This window comes from Symphalangus syndactylus, chromosome 11 (assembly GCF_028878055.3).
Source record: "Symphalangus syndactylus isolate Jambi chromosome 11, NHGRI_mSymSyn1-v2.1_pri, whole genome shotgun sequence".
In the NCBI taxonomy this organism is placed as follows: Eukaryota; Metazoa; Chordata; class Mammalia; order Primates; family Hylobatidae; genus Symphalangus; species Symphalangus syndactylus.
The window spans coordinates 125,128,419-125,154,022 of record NC_072433.2 but is presented as its reverse complement, the minus strand read 5'-3'; the positions used below and the strand labels follow the sequence as shown (position 1 = coordinate 125,154,022).

Here is a 25,604-nt window from a genome sequence, read left to right as displayed (position 1 = left end):
AGACCTCCTGAACTCAAATTGCACTTCTCCTACATGTTACCTACAAGATAACTTTACAACAAAATGCTTCCCTGAACCTCAGTTAATTCATCTGTAAAGCAGAATAAGAATGGATGATTGTCAGAACGTACACAGTTCTTACCTGATAGTATACACATTATCGTCATACCATCAGCACTCTCATGAGTGCAAAAATAGATTTCCTAAATATTTTGACTGGCCATCCTTTGCTATTGCAGTGACACTAAGTTGAGAACTCATACACATTCAAAATTACAAAATTTTAGACGTGGGAATAAAAAGCATCCAGGGTTTAAAGCCTGAGTTCTAGAGTGCTCTACATGCAAATGCATTAGCATGTGTTTTGACATGGATGTTAATTTTAATGCCTGTGATTGAGTAAAAGACCAAAAAGCAGGGCAACCAATGTATATGGCAAGTCCAATCCCTGGCACACAGCATGGTTAGCATGGCTTTGCCTTTCCATCAACTCATAGCCAAGTCCCTGTGCTTGACAAGCCTTTGAGAATGTAGGGAGGGATTCCAGGACCAAGACATGCTGTCCGGTTGTTCTTGATAAAGGGTCTCTTGAAATGGGGTGTAACTCTAGTATCTGCTATCTGAACCCTCCTCATTCCTTGTGCCATGCTTCAGCTACATCTGGCCATAACATTCAGGCTACTTTCCCTTCACTTCCTGGACTACAAGCTTTTAGGAGCAGCTGAAGGGTCTAGGTATCTTTCTCATCCCCGGTGTACAGAACACGAGCAATATATGGGCGTGAGTGTCAATCGTTAGGTGCGTAATGGATGAATGAATAATGAAACATTGCGTTTCCCTACTGTTGAACACAGCAAGCCATATTACCTGTGTTGACTTAATTATGTCTTTTTAGGCAGCACCTATATGCTGGTTTTACTTGGTGTCATATCCTCAGGCTGAACACAGTGCCTGGCCCATGGTGGATGCTTAATAAACGTTCCTCTTGTGAATGAATGAAGGAGTGAATAAATGAGTAAACCATGGACTGGCTCAACAAATATTTAATGTTCTAGGCTAAATAAAACATTTGCCATCTGATGACTTGGGTAACTTTGGGTATATGCATCAGCTCATTAAGTATATGGCAAAGAATCAGTCATTAAGCTTGTCTTGTTATAAAATATGATTTGAGGGCTGCAATAAACCCAGAATTATGCATGCATGAAATAAAACTTTGGTTGCAGGCTTTCTGTAGCAATTCCATTCATCTAAGTTCCATCCTGACTTGAATGTCCTTTTTTCAAAGCCTGTTTTGATTGTTTGTTTGTTTGTTTGTTTGTTTTGTTTTGTTTTTTCCATTCCCCATTTCAGGGGCAGACCTGTAAATGCCAGTATGCGTTTTTCGTAAACTTTTTCTCACAAAAATATAAAAATAAAGGATGATTGGGTGTGTGATTCTTTTCAAAGACACAATTCATGCTTTATTTTATAAAGCAGAGAATGTACAAAGGGCTTATCAAACACAAATGTCAGGACATCCCAAGTGTTGGCAAGGATATGAGAAGAACCGTCATACATTACTGCTAAGAATATAAAATGGTAAAACTACCTTAGAAATCTGTTTGTAGTTTCTATTAAAATGAATCTTACAACTGCATTATAACCAGGCAATTCTATTCATAGGAATATACGCCCACATATTTGCATAAGTCCAAAAATACATACATAAGAATGGTTTATAAATGACTTATTTATCTTGGCCAAAACATAAATAGATGCAGTGTCTCCAGTCAATGGAATATCATATAGCAATTAAAAAGAACAAACTACTGGTACAACAGTACTGTCCACGTATAACTTAGTCTGGAAGAATCCCACAGATATTTTGTTGAGTTAAAGATGGCGTGAACCCTGGAGGCCGATCTTGCAGTGAGCCGAGATTGCGCCACTGCACTCCAGCCTGGGCGACAGAGCGAGACTCCGTCTCAAAAAAAAAAAAGAAAGCAGACAAAAAGAATGTGTGTGTATGTATGTGTGTCTGTGTATATATATATATACACGTATACTTACATATATATGTGTATATATATACATATATACACTTAAATATATATGTGTATATATACACACATATATATATACTTATATATACACATATATATGTTAAGTATATATATATATATATATATATATATATACACTCTTTGTTTTATATATATACACACATATAAAACATTCAAAGACAGGCAAAACAAATCGATGATGATGAACATTTGAATAGTGGTAGAGGGAAGAGTACAGTGGTGGAGGGAGGCACATGGTAGCCCTCTAGAGAGTGGAAATGTTTTCTATCTTGCTCTCAGGGGTATGTACATGGGTAACCTGTCTCATTAAGCTGTATACTTCAGATTAGCATAGTTTATGTACACCTGGCTACAGGTATATTACTCCTCATTTAAAAAACTAAATACATAATGGCACCTGGACCAGTGGCTCACACCTGAAACCCCAGCACTTTGGGAAGCTGATGCAGGTGAACTACTTGAGGTCAGGAGTTCAAGATCAGCCTGGCCAACATGGCAAAACCCCATCTCTACTAAAAATATGAAAATTAGCTGGATGTGATGGTGCGTGCCTGTGATCCCAGCTACTCCAAAGGCTGGGGCAGGAGAATCCCTTGAACCTGGGAGGTAGAGGTTGCAGTGAGCCGAGATCACACCACTGCACTCCAGCCTGGGTGAATAAATAAATAAATAAATAAATAATGGCAACAAATGTCAGGATACTCTCGCTATACCAAAATTGCTTAATTTCTTCATTCATAACTTCAATCTTCTTCTTGGTTCAATTTAAATAACAACAAATGGACTTGGTTAGATTTCCTAGGTGTCACGTTAACAAAAGCAGTTCAGCTACCCTTCGGAGTAGCTGGGATCACAGGTGTGCACCATCACATCCAGCTAATTTTCATATTTTTAGTAGAGATGGGGTTTTGCCATGTTGGCCAGGCTGATCCTGAACTCCTGACCTCAAGCAGTTCACCTGCATCAGCTTCCCAAAGTGCTGGGGTTACAGGTGTGAGCCACTGGTCCAGGTGGCATTATGTATTTAGTTTTTTAAATGAGGAGTAATATACCTATAGCCAGGTGTACATAAACCTGAATTAGCATAGGCGTATGCTAATCTGAAGTATACAGCTTAACGACACAGGTTACCCATGTACATACCCCTGAGAGCAAGATAGAAAACATTTCCACTCTCTAGAGGGCTACCATGTGCCTCCCTCCACCACTGTACTCTTCCCTCTACCAGGTAACATGGACCTGTTACTGCAAACGACAGTTTTCATATGCTGCATGTAGCTTCGACCCAGTAGCCATGTGAGCTGGGTTGGTATTCTGGCTTTGCTGTATACTATCTACGGGACCTTGGGCATGTCATCTTACCCCATTCAACTCTCAGTCCATTTATCTAGGAAGTGAGAGTAATATCAGTATAATCTCATAGGGATGAAATGAGAAAATATATGTGAAAGTGGTTAGCTCAGTGCTTGGCAAAGAATAAAGGTTGCCTAGCCATGGTATCGAGAGAATTAATACCAGTGTTTGTGTTAGCATAAAGAGCAATTGCAAAGGTAGTAACAGAATTACTAGAGTCACATTGACCTGTGCAGACCATAACCTAGATAGCTGTGTTTTGAGCTACAGGGATCACAGTGAGGGAAATATAAGTGCTGGTAGTTCTAATGATATTGTGGCCATATCACGTCAGAATGGAAACCTCCATTCTGGCTGGGAAAAAGGGGAATGTGGCCTGTAAGATATTTGCTCCTGGATCTGGAACAGCCTATACTTAAGGTAGGGCATTTATCCATGTTCCTGGTGTCACCAAACCCCAAAATAAAGCCAGATGTGCCATGCTCCTGCCTGCACCCCTGCCTGTGGTTCAGTGGGCAGACGGATCACATAATTCTCCACAATGATTTTCCCCTAGTGGCTGCCACAGGACAGTGTGTGATTGCTGTGCAGAAAAGGAAACCAGGGGTTAAACCTTAGTGGAACTCATGTCTGGTTAGATCATTTATGTTCGTAATTACTTTCCGTCACCACAATGGAGTGTGTCTGGTTGTTCATTATGGGAAAAGTGATTTGCTGTGGTGTCCACATGGAGAAGGCTGTATGACTCATAGGTTGGGGCCCAGATCAGGGAAAGCCAAGTCCTGGATAGGGCTGATTCAGCCTGAGATGTTGCCACTTTTCCTGACAAAGCTTTAACACTCAGAGGTAAGAAAGGTGTGCACTCAATTAGCATGTAGAAGATAGATGGATGATTCTCCCAGCAAGTCGTACCCTTACCAATAGCAATGGAAGCTGCCTTTTGTGTAGTACTCACTATATGCTAAGCACTTATGTGCAGTGTGGCATGATGACCTCACATGGTCATCTATTCTGTCTGTCTAGGCACAATTCATCCCCACTTTAAAGATGATGAATGGAGGATTATAGGAATGAAGTCAAGCTTGCAGGCAACAGAGCCAGATGTTAAACTCTGTCATGCGGGATTCTCAAGTAGGGGCTTTCCAAGAGGACCTGGCTGACTCTTTGAGAGTCTAAACTTTCACTGGCTCTGACTAGGCTCTATACTGAGGCTCTCCTTAAGGATGATCAGATTGCTTTACTCAAAGGAACTTTGTCTGTATTGGGCCAGTTATCCTTGTCCTATATATCAGCTCTCAATCTCCAAATGAAATATTACATTTATTCATGAAGGGTTGTAAGTTCATGGTGGCTTCTGGATTTTTCCAAGAAAGCTGACCACACAAAGATAAACCTTTAGGAAAATGTAGATTCAGAATAACTCAGCTTTTACAGGTGAAATCTCACACATATTTTTAGATTCCTGGAAGATCCTAAGATGAAAAGAAGAGATATGAAACCCTACCTTGGCACCACTGAAACACAAGCTCACATCTCAATGCACTAAAGTACCATAATGGTTTGACACTAAGACAGTATCCAAAAGCTTTGACGACAGAGCCCAATAAATAAAAGTAGTTACAATTGGCTCTTATGCCTAGTATACAAGATGTGTTCAGTAAAGTATAGTAATTGTTTGTCATTCTGTAAAAGATAGATGGGTATTAGCTTTTATCTTCTGCAGGTGAGCCAAGAGCCTTCTTAAAATAATTCAGCTTCCAAACAAGACTCTAACCCCCAAGAGAGTCCCACACCATTTTGCCTGGAGGGTAGATTCCACTTTTACCCACGGGCATCAAGTTCTCCTGGACCAAGCTGAAACCCATTTCTTCTACAGAATCATGGGAGCAGTGTGTCTTCCAGCCAGAGGATAGAATCAAGCTCTTGGTAATGGTATGGAAGACTGGAGGAAAAAAACAAATGCACAAGCATTTGCATGAGAGAAACTTATGCCTAACCTGCAATGGAATTTATTTATTCCCATCCACTCTGGGGCTTCTAGGAGCCACAGTGGCTGGCTGGTGTAGGGATATTCTCCACCAAGCCATCTCCAGGGACCTCAGACATGCACTCACAGAAACAAGTTGCATGTACACAGAGGGTGCTATTGTGGCCTGAGATTGTAGCAACTGTGCATTGAGAGACACTAGAAGTCGAAAAAATGGCAGGCAGGGGTGTGTTGCAGTCACATGTCCCAGATTCACATCTGCTTAGAATATTTTTAGCTCAACACATTTCTTGTCACTTAAACTGGGCATGAGCTGTCACATACATTTCAAGATAGGGCCAGACTTGATTCTGTTTCCTATTTTTCAGCAGCTAAAGGCCCATACTTCAGAAATCATTTGGGTGATTATAGGAACGATGAAGTCATGACAATTTCATCATCGGGAAGGCCTGCCATGCCTTGTAAGTGATTTGATATTTACATAGATCGGGCTTGGAAAATAAACTCTCAGGAAAGATATGGACACACCTCCCTAAGTCACAGAGAAGAAAATGCTAATTGCAAGCAAGAAACCAAAGTAATGTGTCCCCAAAGTTGCGCTGTGGAAGCCCAAATGTAGCTACCTTTCGTGAAAAGATAATGGATGCCTATCATAGCATCTTTTTAGAGATCCTCAAACTACATCAGCAAACAAAAGGCTCTGAGGTCCAGGAGTTACAAAACCTTCATGGCAGGATTTCCTACAAGCCTTTGCTCATGAAAACATTTTTTTGTCCAAAGAACACCTATTACCTGGAATGACTTCTAGGAAATGCTGGCCGAGAAAATGGCTTGTGTTGTTGCAGATGTTGAGAAAAACATTTTCTCCTAATTTGCAAGTCCTTAGAGATGCCTCCCAAACAAAAGTCCTGCTGAATAGATTCTATCTGGCAATAATTAGTTCACACTGATTTTCAGAGAAAGAACCAAGAGGCTGGAGTTAAATCACACTCAAAAATAAAAGAGATCCCACTTCTGGGTATATCCCAAAGGAATTGAAATCAGTATATCAAAGAGATAGCTGCACATTAACGTTCATTGCAGCATTATTCACATTAGCTGAGACATGGAATCAACCTAAGTGCCCATCAACAAATAAATGGATAAAAGAAATGTGGTCTATATAAACAAAGGAATACTATCAGCCTTTTAGAAACAACAAATTCTGTAATTTGCAATAACATGGATGAACTTGGAGGATACTATGCTAAGTGAAATAAGCTAGGTAAAGAAAGACAAATACTGCATAATCCCACTTGTATGTGGAATCTAAGAAAATTGAGTCCAAAGAAGCAGAGAGTAGAATGTTGGTGACCAGAGACTGGGTAGGGGTGTGGGTGGGGAAAAGGGAGATATTGATCAATGGGTACAAAGTTTCAGTTCGAGAAGAGGAATAAGCTTTAGTGATCTACTGCACAGAATGGTGACTATAATTTTTAAAAATGCATTGTATGTTTCAAAATTGCTAAAAGGATAGATTTTCAATGTTTTACCAAACAAAAAAATACATATGTGAGGTGCCAGACTTGGTAATGAGACTCATTTAATTATTTCACAAGGTAGCCATATCAAAATATCATATCATACCTTATACATACATACAATTAGCATTTGTAAATTAAATTTTAAAAATAAATGAATGCTTAAAATATGAAAGAGAAGTTCTGAACTTTATTGTGACTGCCATTCAAGTTGCTATCTCAGAAAGGAAGTCAAAACTCCAGGTAGAAGGCCAGCTGCGACCTTGAGAAAGTTCTAAGCAGGACCTTGGTCACTGACCGTGGTTCAAAAGTTGGAACAATAAGTTTCAAAGTCCTTTTTCCTTTCTTAACTTCTGTGTAACCTCTAACAACTTCCTTAACCTCCTCAACCCCCGCCATCCTGACCTTTAAAATGAGAAAAATACAGTAACACCAGCAGCACCTACTTGTTTGATTCTCATGTGGTTAAAAGGAGGCAACAGATGGAGAGCCCTGAGCCTGTTGTTAGCATCCATCCAATCCATGGTAGCTATTAGGACAATTGGCCATTTGTGTTACTCTCCAGTGTTCCCATAGCAAGCTGCACTGAAACCCTTTAAATGGTGAAACTCCATTATTTTTTTGCAGGGCAATGAAGAAGGTGGCAGCCAGACTGAAGGGGAGAGGGGCTGCAAGACATGGAGTTGCTGGTGGCGACCCTGGAGAGGAAAGGAACATGGCCAAGAGGTTGGGATTTGTACTAGATCAAGAAGGAAGAACCCAGAAGCAGCCCCGAGGCTTCACAGCTACATAAGAAAAAAAAAAGGGGGCCAGGCACGATGCCTCATGCCTGTAATCCAGAACTTTGGGAGGCTGAAGCGGGTGGATCACGAGGTCAGGTGTTCAAGAGCAGACTGACCAACACAGTGAAATCCTGTCTCCACTGAGAATACAAAAATTAACCAGGCATGGTGGCGCACGCCTGTAATCCCAGCTACTCGGGAGGCTGAGGCAGGAGAATCCAGGAGGCGGAGGTTGCAGTGGGCAGAGATCATGCCACTGTACTCCATCCTGCGTGACAGAGTGAGACTCCATCTCAAAAAAAAAAAAAAGACGTGACTGTTGCCAAAACCAACTTGTAAAACATCACCATGAAATGTCACCAAGCTACCTACGAGATGCTGGGCATACCTTCGGGGGAAGGAAGAAACAGCTATACAACTTTGGTTTGCTTCATTTTTGTCTTGCATTTCTAGTTCAGGTTTGGTTTTGGTTTTCTGTTATTGTTGTTTTGCATTCCAAAAAAAATAAAAAATAAAAAAAATTGCTATCATCTGGGCCTACAGGTTTTTCAAGAATATGTAGCCTGCTCATTACTTACATTACATGGGGCCTGGGCACGCAAGCCTGAATGAAAGGGGTACTCACTCCTGCTCAGAGTCCCCGAGGGGTGCTCAGATGGGCACTTGGGGGGTGGGTCAGGGCTTCACTTGTGTGTGAGTTTTCCAGGCTGCTGTAACAAATGATGAGAAACTGGGTGCCTTTAAACAAGAGATGGAACCAAAGTGTCAAGAGCCTGTGCTCCCACTGAAGCCTCCAGGGGAGAATCCACCCTGGCCTCCTTCAGCTTCTGGTGCTTCTGGCCTCTTTCACCTTCAGGCAGCACCACTCAAGAACACTATGAAAATAGTATTATGAGACCCATTTTACAAATAAGGAAATTAGAGTCCATATTGATTAAGCAATTTGTAAAAATGTGCATAGATGTTTAACGGTGAGAGTGGAATTTGAATCCACGCCTGAGTGGCTTTAAAGTTCGTACCCTTAAGCACTAACTAGTTCAGCTGTTCTCAAACTTAAATATGCATAATAATAGCTTACGGGAATTGATTCAACATAGGTTTCCAGCCTGAGGATTTGGAACCACTGGTATGGACTGGAGCCTGAGAATGTTCATTTTAGCAAGGAAGGTGATCTTGGCGTGATTCTTAAGAATTACACTCTGTACAGAAAGTTACACTCCATGCTAAGCTCACGCCCAAAGTATGGCGACCAGCTGTCTTAGTTTGCACACAGAAAGTCTCTCATGCCAGGGAAACTGGGATAGCTGTTCACCCCGCAGGCCTCACTCAAGCCTACACAAACCACTTTTAGCACAATGCCTGGCACATGGTGGACGCTTGAAAAATATTTGGGGAATGAATTAAGGAAGGAAGGAATATAGCTCCCAGTGGAAGCCTAGCGTTGACTGGCTTGGCTTCCCTGCAGCAAGAGATTTGAGGAAAACTTCAAAGGCTAACTCAGAGGGACAGCTTCGCCTGCTGCCCTGAGGAGCTGGTCACAGCCCTGGAAAAAGCGGTACCTCATCACGTTCCCATTTGTGCTGACGTGTGCAGGCGACACTTGTCCTTAATGCAAAAAGAAAGGAGAAGAAGGCCAGAGTAAATCTCTTCTGTCATGATTACTCTTCCTGCCTTTTCACTGTGCTTTCTCTAAACCCTCGACCCCCCCCTTCCCCTTCTGCAGAGAGACCTGTCTACTGAGGAGTGGGAGGTGAGGGAGTGACCCTGGCGTTGGGAGACTGAATTCCGTTCACGCTCTGCCTCTGACCCATTGGTGCTTCTTCTTGGCAAATCAGTGAACCTGTTGGGACCTGAGCAATGGCACTGAAAAGCTACGGGGACTGAGCTCCTGTGGTATGTGCATGTGGACAGGACTATGCCAAACCAGCAAGGCTCAGATAATAAAACGCAGTTCTCTTCAACATCCATTCATTCATCATTCCCCTATGCAATGGGTGGCTTGAAGGCCCTATTCAGAGCTAAGGGCAGCACTAGGCTTTTGGAATCTTACTAATTCAGAACTTTTGATCCTCGAGGAAGACTAGCATGTAACAGATAATCACATAGACCAGGTTACATAATTATAATCATTACATCATGACCATGACGTGTGCTACAAAAAAAAAAAAAAAAAAAAGAGTTTCATGAGACCACATAATATGGGGACCTGACCCAGTCTTGTGGCTTATGGAAGATTTCCCTGAGGAAATAACATTAAGGTGAGGTCACACGTTGAGTTGGAGTTCACCAGGTGAAGAAAGGGTGGAATGGCATTCTAAGATAAGGGAACAGCAGGTGCAAACATGTTGTTACAAAGGATAGCAAAGTTTTTCAATCCATCCATTTTTTTCTCTTTCCCCTCTTGCTCCCTCTCTCTCTCCTTGTCTTTTTCTCTCCTTCTCCTCCATATCATTGTAACATCTTTCTCGTTTTACTTCTAATGTGGTCAATATACATTCATCTGCTTGCTGTTGGTGTTGTTAAATAGATATTATTGCTGGATCCCCAATTGGCATAAATGCTGTGGTGGACTTTCCTTCCAAATTTCCATCTCTAAGCATGCCCCAACATAAACACTGGCATTCAGTGGTGTGAAAGAAAATACGAGGCCACAAAAAAAAACTCCTCATTCCATTGAGTTTTGCATTACATTGCAAATCACTCAAAAACATGATTTCTGGTACTGACCTTGCACCAGCTTCCGAGATGTCTTGGGCTGCTGGTGGATCCTGAGGTCTTCAGGTGGGCAAGGCAGCCACAGTTGAGTTGGTTCAGCTTGCAGATTTGCTAAAGAGCTTGGAAGACATTTCCCCAGGAGTAGAAACAAGTGGCATCCTTCCAGGAGAAACAGAACTCTTTTCACATCGTTCACTCTGATTTGTGCTGCATTAAAATAAACCTTCAGTGTCAGCTTCTGTTGCGAGCCTTAGGACTCTTCTAAATGTATCGTCTTCACAAAGACGTTTTTGGTGTTAATCAACAGAGCGCCATGGATTTGACGCTCTGGTATTGGAGTACAGGTTTTGCAGTTATTTATTTACCGAGAGGGAAACAGAACAGTGGTTTCATTTGCCACTCCTAAATTTATTGTCAGTCCTTCTGCGTGGTGTAAAATTGTTAGTCGTCTTCAACAGCTCTCAGAAATAAGCATTCCAAATATATTCGCCTACTGTACAAAGATGTGCTGATGCCACTCCTTGCAATTCTGCCAGAGAGGATGGGAAATAGTAGATGTAACTGGTAGGAAATGAATCTTGGGAAGAAAACAAAAACCTAGGACTTTTGCAAAGGCTATGAAATAGCAGGAATTGCAAAGGTGCTTCCTGGCTCAGCCTACTTAAAAATGCCCAGGTTAATCACTACAGGCATAAAAGAGAAGAGAAGGAGCGTTCCCATATTAACACAGTGGGAAAGGGCAAGAGGATGAACTTTCTGTGTAAGATGGTCCCAACCAATGGTCAACCAATGGGCCTACCAGCTCTTCCATCTACATCCGCTATCTGGCAACTCATACACTTCTCTCTTCTCTGCCAAAAGAAAGAAAAATGGTCTCATATTGTCCAGAGAATTAGAATTGTGTAAACTCAAGCAATCTGGAAGTCCCCAAACCTTTCTGCCTGAGGGAGAAACTTCTCCAAAACAAACAGGAAGTGGAACAGGGATTTGCAACTATTTTACCACCCAAGTCAAAGGTGTGCTGGAGCACGAGTGCCCCAGGTCACAGGAGCTGATTGGAAAGATCTCTTCCCAACTCAGCATTCAGTAACCTCTTCACGGCAGCATGAAATCAGCCATGATTACCAATCAGGACTAAGCTAATTTATCAGCACACTTCTGCCTAACATCTACAGTTATCCACTTCCTACCCCTAGAGTATATATCTATTTATTCATTCATTTAATTCATATATATTGAGCCCTTATTATATGCCAGCCCTCTGGAATAGGAAATCCAGTCCCCATTTTATACATGTAAAAGCTGAAGCTCAGAGAAGTCAATTGACTTGTCCAGAAACAGTTAGTGCCAGCCCTCTCCCGGGCACTAGGAATACAGGATGAAAAAGACAGATTAGTTCGCTGCCTACATGGAGTTTAGATACCGTCCCCTTTAAAATCTGTATTTATTATATAATTATTCATTTATTTTTCATTTTTAAGAAATGGCATGAAGGCATGTAAAACTGTCCAGTGGAACTTCCGATCAGTTGAAAGACGCAATGTGGCCACAATGAACTAAAGTTCTGTCACAAAAAGTAAAGGCATTTTTTATGACTTTGTAGGTGTTGAAGATGTCTAAGTGTGTGTCTGATTTTCGTTCATATTGCCAGTCACCAAAAAAGAGTCATAGATAAATCCTCGGGGTAGAATTCCCAGTTCCCATTTTATACGTATGAAATGGGAGCGGTTACACCTTTAAGAAGTGGGAAGCGCCAACATCACATCTTTAGGAAGTGGAATAGGAATAGTGATCGACACCAGAGACCCCCAAAATGAGGCTACATATTCCCAGGTGCTTTGTAAATTAAACAGTGCTTTAAATTGTCACCACCGATTGCCATAATTATTAGCGGCTGGCATTGTTATTACTACCACCTACAAGCATAAGGTCTTCTCATACCAAACCTGATCCTGAGCTTAGCTTTCTAGAAGAAAGAACCAATGTTAAATTTTTAGGTGTTGTTGCCTCCATAGCAGCCCTCCATAGAATTTCCTGGAGTGGTAGGGAAGGGATGGGGGAGAAGGGGGGTTAGACAGCCAGGATTTTCTAAGGGCCAATGCTCTGCAGTGTCTGAGATGATAAGCAGATGGAGATTCCATTAGCTCCACTGATTCAACATTGGGCTTTAGCCAACAGCAGACCCATCACGAGACCCCGGGCCAAAGATGAGCAACAGCTGCTAGAAACCGACGCTTCTCTCCCCATCCACACAGTAAACCACTCTTCCTAGCGAAACAAAATGTTCTCATTTAAAATTATTTATTTATTTTTTAAAGAAAGCCATGAGAGGCATTAAAGTTGTGCTGAAGCTGGTTGTGTTCAAAACTCCACAAATGACAACAAATGTTTTTATTTTGTTTCATTTTATTTTCCAAACCATACGGATGTGCCAGCTCAATGCATCACCGTTTGTTTATGCCAGAGCAGCTGTTGGCACCCTGATAATGCTATATAGCATCATTCAAGTGCAAATTGCCAAAGCAATGGAAATCATCTCACAAATTGAAAAAAAAAATACAAATGAAAATAAAACTCCACTTCAAATAAGATTCCAACTGTAAACTTCTGCAAGAAAGAGGGTCGGATGGGGGTGGGGTGTGGAATCCTATAAGTAGTCTTAAAATTCAGTATTGTTTTAACCAGGATAAAGTGTGACTCGTCTGGTTAATCACAACTAGTATTTGACCTTTAGAAAGGTACAATTTATGTTTCATGGCCAAGTGCAATTTCGTGTTTTCTTTTTTTAATTATAACACTATGATTCAGAAGTCAGCCACAAGAACAGAGTTTGGAAACTTGATTCCCTATAGGTTTTAGGCACTTTTTATGTATTTATTTGTTTTGACCATGAAAAAGTAACCACTCATGACAGGGGTAAACAGCCAAAGACACACATCTCCGCCTGGTGTCCTAGAATCACCCGAAACCTTTATTAAAGTCAGTTCACATGCCCAGCCCCTACGTCCTACATAGATGGGAGTAAGTTAAGCAGAGGATTACACTACATAGAAAAGTCCTCCAGCTGGAAGGAAGCGAGCTCTGAAAGAACACATAGAACGTTGTGCTTCTGTTTGGCCTCTGTGAGCCAAAATTCTACCTGCTGGAACTTCCTTTATTGTCAATATTTCATGCTTTCATGCTGCAAACAGCTAGAAAGAAAGAGGAAGATAAGTCATAGGCACAGCCCTCCAACGCAGGAAGCACTATGCATGATCTCAGTCAATCCCTGACTTCAGCAAGGTAGGCAAGATTATGCCCATTTTACAGATGCAGGAATGGAGGCCTGGAGTGGAGAAGTCACTTGTCCAGGGTTGTTGTGAGTTGAACTGTCTCACTCAAAATATGTGTTGAAGTCCTAATCACTAATACCTGTGAATGTGAACTTATTTGGAAATAGGGTCTTCGCAGATATAATTATGACCCTAGTTAAGATAAGACTGTACTGGAATAAGATGGGCCCTCAACCCAACGTGGCTGGTGTCCTTATAAGAAAAGGAGAAGAGACACACACACACAGAGGCAAATGTCATGAGAGATACGGACACGTACGGAAAGAAGAGGACAGAAGGACATATGTGAACACCACGTGACAATAGAGGCAGAGGTTGGAGCAATGTGTCTAGAAGCCAAGGAAAGCCAAAGATTGTTAGCAACCACCAGAAGCTAAGAGAAAGGCAGGAATCAGACCCTCCTCTAAAGTCCTCAGTGAGACTGTGGCCCTGCCGGCACCTTGATTTCAGACTTCTAGCCTCTAAGCTGTGAGAGAATAAATTCCTGCTGTTTTAAGCCACCTCATTTGTGGTAATTTGTTATGGCAGCCCTAGGAGATTAACACAAAGGTTAATATGGTTCAGACATCTTACAATGGCCGGATATCTTTTACTCAAAATGAGACAGAGAAACACTCTCGGCTGGGAGCAGTGGCTCACACCTGTGATCTTAACACTTTAGTAGGCCGAGGCAGGAGAACCGCTTGAGCCCAGGAGTTCAAGACCAGTCTGGGCAGCATAGTGAGACCCAGCCTCTACAATTTTTTTTAATCAGCTGGACATGGTGGTACACTACTATAGTCCCAGCTACTCAGGAGGCTGAGGCAGAAGGACACTTTGAGCTCAGGAGTTTGAAGCTGCTGTGAGCCATGATCCCACTGCTGCACTCCAGCCTGAACGACAGAGTGTGACCCTGTCTCGAATAAATAAATAAATAAATAAAAATACATAGAGAGAAGCAATTTCTATGCAGAATTTTTGGTGTATTTCAAAGAATTTCAAAGATAAAGGAGAAATATATGACAGGGAATGGGAGAATTAGGGAGCATTCTCCATAGCTGTATTCATGACTCAGTATTGAATGTCTTCTCCATGCCACATGTCTCACCCGGTATTGAAGATTCAGAGCTAAGTCCATGGACCCTGCCTTGGAGAGCTTAGCATTCGGTCTATAAGGCTGGGTAGTACTGGAAATGCCAGTGATGGATTTTATAATGCAGCGAGGCACTCGAGGCATTCTCACTAGAGAACTCACCTTTGCATTAGACTTAAAAGGATGAACAAGATAGTGCATGATGGAGAAGGCATAGAAAATTGCCAAGCAGATGGAGCTCTTTGAACAATGGCCTAAAAAGCAGAAGTTTGCCGGGTTTAGTAACAAAAGAAAACCAAATTACAGAATTCCGAGCTAAGTTTGAATTTCAGATAAACAATGAGGTTTTTTTTTAGTATAAATATTTGTTATGCAATAGTTGGGACATGACTTATACTAAAACAGTATTCACTGTTTATCTGAAGTTCAAATTTAATTTGGCATGCTATATTTTCTCTGGCAATCTGATTGAAGCATGAACAGGAGAATTGTGTCCAGAGAACCATTAAGGCTTCCATATAACAGGGGCAAAGAACAAAACTGAGCAAAGGGCTGGCAAGAAAATAATCTGAAACAGCAGGGGGAGACCAGTTCTTGAAAGGGTTTCCATGCCATGCTATGGCAATGGAGAGACAACATTGTGGTTAAGAACTTGAACTCTGGTGCCAGAATGCTTGGGTTTGAACATCGCCTTCACTGTTTACTCATGATATAAACTGGATCCTCAGTTTACCCATCTGAAAATGAGTGATAAAATAGCATCCAATCCACAGCATTGCTGTGGCAAGTAAATGAGTGGTTACATAGTAAGCATTCGGCCATGTTAAACTGCTTTTGTTGACACTGGACACACGCTCATGTATAAAAGCAAGAAAGAAATGCTACTATCCAAATCCAGTTGTTATCAGAAGTTGATAGACAAATATTGAGAGCACATACTGTGTACTTGGGATACAAATGTTTATGATGAATTCTTTGTTCTCCAGAGGTATGCATGTGTTTGGATACAAATTACCTAGACTATCAACAATGACAGTAGGTTCAATTATTTTTAAAGTACTTGTTGCCAGCTATTATGTGTTGGGCACTTCCTACATACCATCTCCACAGTCAAATGCAATGGAGTCTATCGACTCTGACAAGCTCTTTACAAAATTATCTGGTTTAATTCTCATAAAAATCCAGTGATGTTGGCATCATTATCCCGAATTTATGGATGAGCTATCCGAGAATAGAGATAGAATCATAACAATAGGAGTTTGGATGCCAAACGTCAGTGCAGGCAGGACCTGAAGACATCTTCTTCTTAATAGAATGGGGGATGTTTAAGGCAGTATTTGATGGGTGTGTGGAATTAGATTAGGTGATAGGAAGGGTGGTGATTGAGGAACAACTGCAAGTAAAGATCCCTGGCAGTGATTCACGCACTGGGGTGGTGACACAGCACTGAGGAGGAAGGTGAATTGATGCAGAAGCCATGTGTTAGCAAAGAGAAGCCTGACATCTTCACAGGAGGGCCTCCATTGGCAGGGTGAGTGGTTTTCTGTGGCTCTGGTGATCTGCTGCAGGTTTTACAGAAAGGACAGACAGACAGGATGCCTGAGCTAGTTCTAAATGACAATCTGGAAGGAGGGTGGGAGCCAGAAAAGTCAACCTCTTGCCCAGACTCATCCCTGGCCAACGGCTTGCTCAAGTTGATTTATTTCTCTGGAACCAGTCTAGCCAGTGTGGGAGCTCTGGATTCCCTAGCAGTGAGCCAAACCTGTGGGTGCCCGAGGCCTGATATATCTACTTGCCCTCCTCTCAAGGGGCGTGACATCATCCAAGCACCAGAATGGGTCATTTTGATAACGCGCTACCTGGCCTCATTTGGCAAGAAAAATCCTACCAAGGAGAAACTGCACCCCAGTCCGGGGACCTCCGAGTAGTGGATTTAAGGCACGAAGAACCATTTTGCTCCCATGACAAATATGTGAGTCTCTTCAAAGGCAAAATGGTTTTAGAGGAGGAGAGTGTTCTTTGAAATCTTAACATTTACTTAGCAAACAAGGTTTACTCCTCATTGCATGTTGCAGTTCAGATTTTTTCCTGGGTTTAAGACTTAAACCAATTACTGTGAACACATAAATCTCCATATGTTTCAACATGTTTACTGAGTGTCTATTTTGTGTTAGTTTATTGAGTATCAATTTTATGTCAGGCACTATGTTCGACGTTCACATACTCTTTGAACATTAGTACATTCTCGCTTAATCCTAATGGCACCAAGTGTTACCCCTATTTCATAGATAAGAAAACTAAGATTCAGAGAAGTTAAGGGACTCACTCATGATTAACTAGCCTGTAAGTGACAGAGCATAGACCTTGAATACAGGTCTCTTGACCCTAACCCTTACCTTTTTACCCACTTTTTATCTTTCCAAGAGATTAAAAGACAAATAACATTCTTTATTTTCTAGATGATGAAAGGAGAGAACCATAGCCTGATTTTTTATTGACTCAGAGAGAAAGAACACCCTCTCAGAACATCCTGCTCTTCTGAACTCTATCAGCTTAGAGCTTCTTCCTGAAATATTCCTATTGCCAAATACACAACACACATACACAAACACACACACACAACTGAAGCTATAAAAACATCTTTACTCTTCAAAGGGGTCCCGGAAACAGCTTGAAATCAAAGATGCCAATCTTTTAACACTTTGTCCTAAGAAAATGTCATGGGTAAAAATCATGGCAATGGGTTTCGGGTAGTGAAGTTAACAGGTGTCTTTTACTCTACATAGTAATTTCTTTGCTAGAAGTTGCATGTAAATTGATTCTTGCTTAATTCAATGTGATTTAAAATTCACTTGCAAAACTTTAATTGAAATTAGTTCTACAGCATCTTGGTTTATAACATGAATAGCCCTTTTGTAATCTGTGCATTTACAAATTGTGATTCCTTTAAATTGTGTTATAGGAAGGCTGTGACTATCTATCTGCTAGAGAGGTTGATCATTTCTTTATTTTTTCCTCTTCTTGGAAACAACTCTAACTTAAGATTGGTCAATCTCAAAACATTAAGAGATGTAAGTCTTCTAAGTCTCCATGAGGCACTTAATACAAACTCTTTTAAAAAATTCACTGCAGTTAGGTATACACATTTCAACTTCTTGGGTCTCAGTGTTCCCATCTAAAAAATTAGATTAAATACTCTTTTCATTAACTTATATTTCTGTCAAATGCTCTCACATCTCCCAGGCTCTCTAAGTCAGATTTTCTGGAAACAGAAGTATAGCATAGCCTAGAAACGATGAAGAGACTCCTTTTCACACACACGAAAAATGATAAATTCTAACTAGGAAAGAGAAATGATAACAAACAGATTACTGGAGCCACTTGGTTTGCAGAACTTTCGTTTTTCAGACAAGAATGTCAAGATGTATAGAATTTACTCATTAGAGTCCTTACTGAAGACTTAAGCTGCACCCAGAGAGGGCCAAAGAGTCCACGAAAATAGCAGCCATTCAAAGATCATCTCCTTTCATGACAAAAGCTCTCACCAAATCAGGTGCAACAGCAATGCATGTCAACATAATAAAGGCCATATATGACAAGCCACACCTAGCATCACGTTCAATGGTGCAAAGCTAGAAGCTTTTCCCCTCTAAGATCAGGACAAGATAAAGATGCCCATGGTCACCACTGCTATTCAGTGTAGTACTGGAGTTCGTAGCCAGAACAGTTACACAGGAGAAAGAAATAAAAGGCGTTCAAATCAGAAAGAAAGAAGTACAATTGTCTCCGTCTGCAAAGGAGCAATAATTTGGGGGTGGTAGTGCTAATGGTGATGATGGTGATAATACTGACGATGGCAATAGTGGTCATGGTGATGGTGATGGTGGTAGTAATAGTAGTCGTGGCAATGATGATGTTGATGATGGTGGTGGTGGTAGTGATGGTGATGGTGCTGGTAGTAGTGATAATGGTGGTGATAATGATGACGGTGGTAGTGATGGTGATGGTGGCTGTAATAGTTGTGGCAATGATGGTGGTGATGATGGTGGCTGTGATGGTGGGGATGGTGATGGTTATAAGAGTAGGTGTGCAATGGTGCTGGTGAGCATGACAGTGGTTGTGGTGGTGGTGATGGTGGTAGTAACGATGGTGATAGTGGTAGTGGTAGTGATGGTGGTGATGCTGATGGTAGTAGAAATAGTAGTTGTGGCAATGATGATAGTGAGCATGATGGTGATTGTGGTAGTAATGGTGATGGTGATAGTGGTGGCAATGATGCTAGTGATGTTAATAGTGGTGGTCGTGGTGATGGTGATGGTGGTAGTAATACTTATGGCAGTGATGGTGGTGATGATAATGGTGGCGATGACGATGGTGATAGTTGTTATTGTGGTGGTGATGACAGTGGTGATGGTAGTGGTGGAGGAAATGGCATGGAAACTGTTATTTTAATAGCCTTGGAACTAATACATACTCTCATTCACTGCCCTTGATTCAGCTTCCACCCTCCCAACACTCAACCTCTAACCAGCATCCTTCTCTTGGTGTCTCCATACAACTACCCACCTGATATAAGTCTATCTTATCATCTCCCTTTCTCGTTACTCCTCTTCAAATCTAATTCTCCAACCAGAGACCTGTCTCATCTGCTCCCACTGAATCCAAATACTTTATTAGTGCCCCTGTATTTCTATTTCTGCCAAGTGCCCTATTTTTTTCTTCTCCTTTTGCTCTTTTTAAATGACTTCATTGATTCTACCATCTTTTATTTACTTTCAGACCTGTCTTCTGTGGATACCATCATATTGGAGCAGTCCTCCTCGTTTAAATGGCCTCCAAAATTATTTGGCTATATGGTATTTCTTTGGAATAAGTACTAAAATGGTGAAATGTTTTCTCTTTCTGAAACTTAATGTCTGCCATAAAGGCCTTTAGGCACTCCTAAAAGCTCCCCTCTCCAGTTCCAGAAGGCATCTGGACTGGCTTAGTCTACCTGTCCTGATATTGTGCTAACAAACTATTACTGCATTACACACTCTCTTTCATGTTTTCTTTTCTAAACAAATAGCTGAACCAGTTAGAGTATCCTAGCTCCTCCAGTACATGCAAAATGCCCTTTCTACTCTCTTCTATTAACTGAAGTTTCTTTGGCCTTGGGTCTTCTCTTATGTCATGAGTTTATACCAATACTCTGTGAATCTAGGTTTAGCATATACAGTTGTTGTCTATGCTGCACTGTGATCTTGCATATATTAGATTCTCCTCATCTAAAAATCACTTTTAAGGATGCCTGTTGGAATAAGAAGTCAATGGGTGACTGAATGAGCAAACACTGATTCAGTGCTGTAGACCTAGCACAATGGTCAGCATCTATTGGGCACTCAGTATTTGCTGACAGACTGACTGATTGACTGAATGAATGAATGAAAATGAGGAACTCAGAAAGAACGAGAAGACATATTCCAACGATTCTCCTTGAGATGATCAGAAAAATTGTTAGAAAGGAAGTGAGGCGATTTGCTTTTGGTGGCTGGAATTTGGATTGACAAAGAAGAAATGGATAAGGTGATAGAGTCCCTAGGAAGAATAGGATATAAGGGTGGAGGTAAGAAGCAAGTCTCATCTCTTTCCATGAGAATATTTCCAAATACAATCTCCTTCTCCTCCTCCTCTTTCTTCTTCTTCTTCGATAATGGCTCTTTTCACTTCTTTTTTTTTTTTTTGCCTTTTATGTATTTATTTATGATTGTTTTAACTTTTATTTTAGGTTTAGGTGTTTATGTGCAGGTTTGTTATATAGGTAAACTGCTGGTGGTTGGGTTTGATGTACATATTATGTTGTCACTCAGGTGATAAGCATAGCACCCAATAGGTAGCTTTTTAATCCTCACCCTCCTCCCCCTTCCACCCTCAAGTAAGGACTGGTGTCTGTTGTTCCCTTCTTAGGTCCATGTGTACTCATTGTCTAGCACCCGCTTTTAAGTGAGAATGTGAAGAATTTGGTTTTCTGATCCTGTGTTATTTTGTTTAGAATAATGGTCTCCAGTTCCATCCATGTTACCACAAAGGACATAATCTTGTTCTTTTTTTATGGCTGCGTAGTATTTCATGGGATATATGTGCCACATTTTCTTTATCCTGTAATCAAATCATGCCAAGGCCACTGACTCCTAGGAGGTGCCTGAGGTGAGTGAGGTGGCTCTAGCCATTTTCCCGTGGTTTCTCACAATCCACCAGGACTCAGCCCTCACTTGCCCGGCCACATGCACAGTGGTTTTCAGTGGCCACTGTCAATGTTTTATATTCCCACAGTCTCTGGCCCCATTAGAATGGTGACAAAACCTCCACTGCTAGTTCCAGGTGGTGACCCCTTTTTGGTTTCTATCACATTGCTAAGCTCCTGAAGAACACGGAACCCCTGACAGAGAACTCTTCTCTTCACAGGCTAAGGGAGCAGAAGTTGGGGAGCAGATTAGCTCATCACTCAGCAAGGCGACAAGGAAAGAGCTTTGCTGTCTGTTCAGACCAAACGCACCCAACTCATACTGTCACATTGCAAGTTTATCTCCCCAGCTAGTTGTACATTCCTTAGAAGCAAGGACTGTGTTTCATTCAACTCTGTACTCCCTCAATGCCTAACACATGGTTTGAAAACAGTAAATATTTATAAGAACAAATTGGTGATAGCTTATCCCTTAAGCCGTCCTGAAATGAGTCATCATCAATGGTGCTTAGGATGATACGGTATTTGAGACTACAAGCTTTGGACCCAGAGGGACCAGGGGTTATGTCCTGATTCTGATCCCGTTGAATGACCTTGACCTTGACAAGTGATTACAATTTTAAGTGTCAGCTCCCTCATCCATGCAGTAAACATACAAGAACCTACCTCACAGGGTCAGATGAGGATTAGATAAGACAATATACTTAAAACGCCAGATAGCACCTAACATATATCAAATGTTTAGTAAATATGGCCCACAGTTATTCCTTACGTTATGGCTTAAATATATAGAGTATAATCCAGAAATACCCATAATAAGGCCATTCCCCTTTTCAACTTCACAAAGATGCTCAAGATCAAGGCGATCTAAGACAACAGACCCAGCAGAAATGGAGGTCCCAAATGATGATCTTGAGACCTCTCAGACAAGCAGAGGTGCAGGGAAAGGTAAAGTACATGGAGATGAGATCTGAAAAAATAAGAAAATTAGGCCCCTCTTAAATTACCTTTACCCAGCATTAATCGCAATGGATGCAGCACAAAGTCTATTTTTACACCAACACTAGAGGTCATTGCCAGTGGACATTTTAGACTTTTTTTCTCTACTTCTCAAATTACGCAGGACTCAAAGTGGAAAAGACGACTTGTTAGTTTGCTGACGGGATATTTCAGGCAAAGTCATGGGGCACTGACTTTTCTCTCCTCAGGACAAAGTAAAGTGATGCTTTGTCAACCACCTGGTCAATTTTGTTGCTGTCGACAGTGGATCCTAATAACATGGTTGGCAAAGTAGGCTGGGGGCTCCTGTGCGATCTATTTTAGCTCCTGGATTCCCTATATAAGCTGTCTCCATTGATCAGATATAATCGAATAATGGCTGAAATTCTGCATCTCCATGGGCCCTATAGGCCATTTCTTTATGACATGACCAAATTGGCCATAGCGCATTCAATTTGCTTTAATGGCCAACACAGAGGCAATTAAGCGGATTGACTGTGCAGCAATCCAAATTATCCATTAAGAGGGTGGCCGAAATAACTGGACCAAAATCATGTACCCCCCATCCACTTATTTTGGGATGTCTAGACTTGGCCGAACCTTTAATTTTCTTAAAACCGCTGTTAACTAGCTCTGGTTAATATTGATGCTACAGTGTTTTTGAGAATGAAATGAAGCAGGTTTGAAAAAATAAAAAGATATTTTTAGGATTATTCTAAACCTTCTGATCTGAGTGAAGTAATAGGAAGTAAGCACCTCATTCGAGCTCTGAAGATTTACAAGGATATGAGAAATTAAATGCATTGGTGCAGATTGCTACTAACACTCGTTTTATGAGGAGGGATTTATCTTCTCACATTAGCAGCCCCCAAGGTTGTGATCTGTCTCTATAATATGTACCTGCATTTGAACAATTGACAATTGACTTCATCTGTTCCTACTTTGCTAATTCAATCTGTGAAGAATAACCTCTCTTGCAGGAATTTTAAAGACGAAAAACACATCCATTATATTATTGAATACAATTGATCTTTGAGTACCTGCGTATGGTTAGATATGTGCATTTGATTCCTTTGTACAACTATCAGACAGTCTATATAGGCAGTCTCATTTATTAGGTACAGGTAGAATGTGTCTGCTAAGATATTTTCAACTAGATATTTAGCAGTACAGGACCAGTTATTGCTAACAGAAATAGGCAAAAAAATGAATAAAATCAATCTGATCTATCTTGAACTTTCATGTTTAAAGTCTCTATTTTCCATTTCAATGAGCATTTTTCTTTTATATATGTGTCATCAATAGTCATGGGCAAAATCAAAAAAGAGACGCATCAAAATAGAGTAACTAGCAAATAAATAAATGCATCTCAGCTGCCTTCCAAGCAATATATTACTCCCATCATTTGCTATAACTACTAGTATCTTAGATCAATACTGTGTTTTTTGACTTTGAAAATACATTTTCACTACAATCTCATTTTATTCTCCAGGACTTCTTCTAAGTCAGGCGTGGCTATCCCCATTTGGCTGATGAGGGAAGCACAGCAAAACTGAGTGACTTACCAAGGTTACATGGTAATTAGTGGCAAATGGAGGAACTAGGGCTGCTGCCTCAGAGCCTTGGTCCCCCTCCTGAGAAGGCAAGGAATGGTCTGCAGTCACACTGACTATCTAGGCCCAATTATCTTATAGACTAGGAGGAGGATGGCTCATCTCAACCATACCATCCCCAGTGTCTCAATTCTCTTGATCCCAAGCACTTTTCTCAGAGGCAATAGGGTGTCATGGTTAAAAGTGAAGTATCTGGATTTGAAACTTATCTTCATTTTTCTTGGGCACAAACTAAAGATAACGAAAGCACCTACCTCATAGTGTTGTTCTATACTATCTCCTGACTGGGTTTGTGAGTTCTCTCCTGTTGACCAGTCCATACTGATTGGGCCACTATGAATACCTAGCATTCAGTAAATATTTGTTGAATGAATAGATGAGAAATAAACAGGATGAAAATGTCAACTGTCTGTCATATAGTCATAAATACTCTATAAATGTTCACTATTACTACTAAAAGTCTTTGTAATAGATTATATCAGAAAGACGGAGCCTTAGTTTCTATATCTCTAAAATGGACTAAATAATATTGCTCTTTTAAGGTTGTCAGAACTATTTTAGAAAGATCAATACGGGGTGCCTGATATGGTATTTAGTCTTAGTGCTGCTGAGCTGTTATTATTATTGTTGGTGCTGGTGGTATTTGAAAACTTTGGGACCCCCTCTAAGATTTTACATATGTAAAGAAAGTGGAGGTGGAAAAGAAGCAATTGAAAAAGGCTATTAGTCATTGGGCAAAATCAAAAGAGAGAGGCATCAAAATAGAGTAGCTACCAAATAAATAAATATATCTCAACTGCCTTCCAAGCAATATGTTTCTTCCACCATCTGCTAAAATTATTAGTATCTTAAATTGATACTCTATTTTTTTTGACTTTCAAAATACATTTTCACTGCAGTCTCATTTTATTCTCCAGGACTTCTAAGTGTTCACCATATACCAAATATTTTATGTACAACGCAATAACCAGCCTGTGTGGAAAATACCTGTTTTGCAGCTTACAGAAGCTGAGGCTGAGCCCTGTGCAAAGTCATGGCCGATGGAACTTGGGTGCCATTGTGCTTTTCTCCAAAATCTTTTATTTTTTTGAACTATATGTCCCTCGACTAGTGATCTTGCCCTTCCCCACACTGAAGCATATTCTTCTCTAGGAATTTAATGCAGAGGCAAACTCTGAGAGCAGAGGCCATGTGAGGCTATTGTAGCTGCTCCCCCATTGGTTTGCAGGTAAGGCAAGGAATAGCATCAAATATCTGACATACAGCAGAGGCACAGTAAATACCTGCTGGATGATTAATAAATTCTTCCTTATCTGGGGAGAAGATCAGAGAGGTAGAAGTCTCAGGGCCTCCTAATCTGCCTTAGGTCTCAGGCAAACCCCAGAGGCTCCATGAGAACTCAATACCACAGTGGATCTCTGTCATGCTATTGCTACTGCAAACACTTTTCAGGATATATCTCATATTTTCTCTCAATTTAGAAAGAGAGATTTGTTTAGTAGCCCTACATTAATACCTTCCCTCCTGCTCTGCCCCACAGCTCCTGCGTTCATCAGGCCCCCAGTAGACCCCCTTTGTAACACACGGAAAATTTAATGATACTTACAAAACATGAACCACCTCCTCAACTCTTCTATTTTTTTTATGGTGACACAATTAGCCAGATGACGAAGCTCTTTAAAATGAAAGGAAACACTAAAAAAAATTGATTTTTCTACAGAGCCATAATATTAAATGTATCATTCCAAACTGAAGTGGGGACTAATTTAGAAGCGATGCATAAATCTAAAACTATCTGAGTATGGTGACAATTTTTTTAAAAAGCCTAACAAAAAAATTATATATGTGGAAACTTGTCTATCATTAAATTACTTGGTTTGGATTTCCACTAATAAAATATAAGGACTTGTTACTGTATTAGGCAAGTCACTCCCATTATTAA

The 25,604-nt window shown here is 40.8% G+C and overlaps 1 long non-coding RNA gene across 1 annotated transcript in view; it reads right to left on the bottom strand.

The window, feature by feature from the left end:
- LOC129492835 (uncharacterized) overlaps positions 1-25,604 on the bottom strand; it is a 46,277-nt gene that overhangs the window by 4,205 nt on the left and 16,468 nt on the right. The window contains exon 3 of the long non-coding RNA XR_010114339.1: positions 10,436-10,952. This is a non-coding gene — a long non-coding RNA (uncharacterized lncRNA). The remainder of the gene's footprint in view (positions 1-10,435; positions 10,953-25,604) is intronic.